The sequence below is a fragment of the Parasteatoda tepidariorum genome, chromosome 9, assembly GCF_043381705.1.
Source record: "Parasteatoda tepidariorum isolate YZ-2023 chromosome 9, CAS_Ptep_4.0, whole genome shotgun sequence".
Taxonomy (NCBI): domain Eukaryota; kingdom Metazoa; phylum Arthropoda; class Arachnida; order Araneae; family Theridiidae; genus Parasteatoda; species Parasteatoda tepidariorum.
In genome coordinates this window covers 20,888,811-20,892,805 of record NC_092212.1, presented here as the reverse complement: position 1 = coordinate 20,892,805, position 3,995 = coordinate 20,888,811, and positions in this window count along the sequence as shown.

The following is a 3,995-nucleotide window of genomic DNA, read 5'->3' as shown; positions in this document are numbered from 1 at the left end:
TTTCGAAGTGGCAGCAAAATGTGAATGAAAAAATCAGTTACAGACAAGTTATATTTTATACTTAACAAAAGCTTTTTCACAGCAATATATAATAATTATGCATTTATATATGTGTTTAATTTATTTTATCTGCAGTTGGTGATTAAATAATTTGTAAATAAATTTATTAATCTAAGAATGAAATAAAAATGCAACAGTTTTACGGTCCCTTTAAATATAAAGATGAAATCTTCTGAAATGAAAAATCCAGAAGGATTGAGAGCTATGCACTGAAATTTTTTGTCAATCTGTGAAAATTCTGGAAAATACTCAAGGCTGAATCTTATTGCATAGCAATTTCCACATTTCATAAGATAGGCATTTGTTCGTCATCAGAAAAATTATCCATTTAGAATTATATTTCGTAGCAATTTCTATAATTTACAAAAATGGTCCCTCAGCAGATAAATTATCTATTCAGAATTATATTAGGTAAAAATTTCTACATTTGGCTTCTAGCACTACAAGAAGAAGATCACAGAGCGCCAGCTGATTGTTTATAAGTAAGATGGCTTGTTAATGTTGAGCTAAGTTTCTCCACATAATTTAGAATTTTAATTAACATGAAATTAATTAAATAAAGCACTGCATCACACATTGAGTTTGTTGAAATACAATTTTTTTTGTCCATGCTTTTTACTGAACTTAGGTTTATTATTTGTTTATATATTTTATTGCAACCATGTTAGATTTTTGTTTTGTGTACTTGGCAACTTAGGTTTATAATTAGTTTGTTTACGTTCTATTTGGCTTTATGCCTGCCTTTCAGTTAAGTAAGAAACATACAGTGAAGGAATTGAAATTTTCGTGAAAGAATCTATGTGTAAGAATATAGAATGTGTCACTTAAGAAAATTGATGCTTAACTGCTTGGCTTACTCGAAGTAGAATATAAAGAACAGTTGCTAACGTAAGCAAATGGCACGTTCAACAACCAATCGGTTTTGATTGGTCATAATTACTTTTTCCTCTGAGGAGAATTTGCAGAATAATAATACTATGTAGTAATTTCCAGAATTCGTAAAATAACAATTTGTTTCAAATGCGAGAAATTTAGGAAGCCATTCTGCCACTATTATAATGCAAAATATTTTACACACATCGAATGATAATGGAAAAAAGATATAAAAAAGACAACGAAGATATAGTTTATTTTAATAATAATCGCAGGAAAACAAATTGCTGAATTGTTATATCATTCTGCAATTAAGGCAATAAATTAATTTCTTTAATTCATAGATCAAACATGTAAAACTCACGATGTTTTTTTTATCCGCACAAAAAACGTGAAAAGCCACTAACTCCGTTTTCATTAAAATACGAAATAACCCGCACACAATCTTTTCGCATTATAGATACTCTGTTTAATTTGATGAAATCGATGTGTGTTAAGAATTAAATTACTTTAATGAGTTTTTATTGTATAAACTTCTCAAAAGAAAGTTTTTTTTTAATTTTTCCATAACTTTCAAAACTACTGATTAATCAATAATCATTTAATCAAGCTATACAATAGAAGCTAAGATGATTTAGCAAGATTTGTTATACTTTCGATCTCATACTAATAGAATGAATCAAAATGAAAAAAAGAAGAAAATTGACAGAGTTTTTTTATTATTTTTTTATTTATTTATTATTTTTCAAAAAAAGTGTAGTCATTTGAGCCTTAAAAATTATGTTTATTTGTATAATTATTAAGCTTTAGGCGTTTTGGTATTTATCTATAAATGATGGGAAAACGTCATTATGACATTTTCCTATCATTTATAGATAAATATCAAAATGATACCAGTGGCGAAATGGTTAAATAGTCTCCTTAAACTAAAAGTTTAAACTTTCTTTCGTTCGACGTTAGTCAAGTAAAATTAATTAATTACGAAAGCAATACAATAAACAATATTAATAACATAAGTAAGAACTTATTTCACTTCAACTACAACGCAAATTATTATTTAAACATATAAAATTAATCGCAAATGTGAAACAAAAGATGAAGTTAAACATCATACAGTCGATTTTATTCCTCTTTCTCTGATTTTAAAGCAAAACTGTTTGGGGTGTCCGAATACTATGTTTAAAACCTCCTAGGAGGTACATGGTTAGACATTCTAGGAAGGACATTGTTAACTCCAAATCACTTAGCGATACAAGGTCAGACCTAGTGTTCTATAGGTCCTGTAGGCTATAAAATAAGAGATCCTCGCTGTCACAAATTGACGTTTGTGCCTCTACCAAAATATAAATTATGTCTTTCTTGATTATGAAACTCTTTGAAATCCCTTGATGGGTTAATCTCAGAATCTCTCTGGAGTGCATTACTTCATAAATTGTCGCAGTCATTAAGTTCGATACAGGAGTATGAGGTTTCACATTTGCCTTTTTCACATTTGCCTTTCGAGAATTATAGAATAATTTGTGGTGTAACAAAAAGGTTACTGGAATACAAATACGATGGCGGTAATAGACACAACTTTACCACTGGTTGGAGAAGATGAAATTGAAAAGTTAGGTAAAGGGATACAGATGATGCATATATACAAATTATGACTATATACAGATGATATTGAATAGTTAATACTGAATCACTGGTGAAGAAGTGTGTAATTAGTAAGAGTAGACTGAGTTTTTAAGCACTAAATATATTGTTGAAATTTGCTACGTTGCAGACAAGGATTTAAGCAAAGAAGTTTTCTTTTGTACTTGTTGAAATATTGATCAAATGGATCAATGTTTTGGATTCTACTACTTTGTTATTTTCATTCTAAAATTATGTTGAAATAACCAGTACCACTCGGTCCATTCATTTAATTGTAAAGTTTATGGTTAAGAAAATTTTTGATCTTTATCGTTTTGAAAGCGTTTACAACTAGTATGGTTTAAAAACCATGAAAACAAAATTATTGGGGTTTTTTTTTAGCCATTAATAACTAGCATGGTTTCAATACCGTAAAAACGAAGTTTCAGATTAGTGCTTTGTACTATAATATTGTACCCATCTGCCATCGGATTCGGGGCTCCTGACCCCCCAAACTATAGGGGGTAGCGGCAATCAGGGAAATATGGCCCCAATAGCTTGGTCAGGAGAGCTCTCCAAAGTTTTAGATCCCTAAATGTGAAATATACTTTTTACGCGTTTCGCAGTAAATCGAAAATTGAAAAATTTTTAAACACAACTAAAAAATTCTTATATCCAACTATGCTTTGTTCAGTCAAAAAATGACTCTCTTCTATTTAACAACAGTCGAAAAAAATCTGAATTGTTAAAGCTAAAATTTTTACATCATTGAAAACTATTTAATTTTACATTGAAAAGTAAACAAATTGAGTGAAATTGGTTGAATAGTTCCTGAGAAATAGAATTTTGAAGAAATCATATATTTAAAGCAACAATTCAATTGTGTCTGCCACGAAATTGAAAACTACGAGGTTGCTATTTATATTTCTGGCCTTGGCAACAGTAAGTGTTGCTAGGCGATCGCAGACGATTTTAATCGAATGTTTAATATTTTTAAACATAAATTCAGCAGACGATTTACCATTATAGCTTCATTTGTGTTGTTGACTGAACATTTCAAAAACGTTTAACTTCTTTCACCTTTAGATTCATTATTATCCCTCGAAGAATTAGTTTAGACAATATTTTAAGTTACGAGATAACCATAACCATTTAAGTTACGAAATCAGTCACAAAAACGTTAATTTTTTATCGTCGAATTCGGATTCTTTGCGATCGAAAGTTTGGATTCCTTTATGTTGATTTAACTTTTTGCGTATTTCGTTGCATCTTGGGAATTTTTTAAGTGAATCGAAAACATTCCTCCTGATCCCGATCTCAGCTGCGGTTGGGAGAGGTGGGCGAAAACCAGTTTTAAGAAGATCTTCATCGCCTGTGCCCCTAAATGCTGTCTTTTCCTTTATACACAGATCCCGTCTCCCAACCCTTGGGAAAGTGATTTA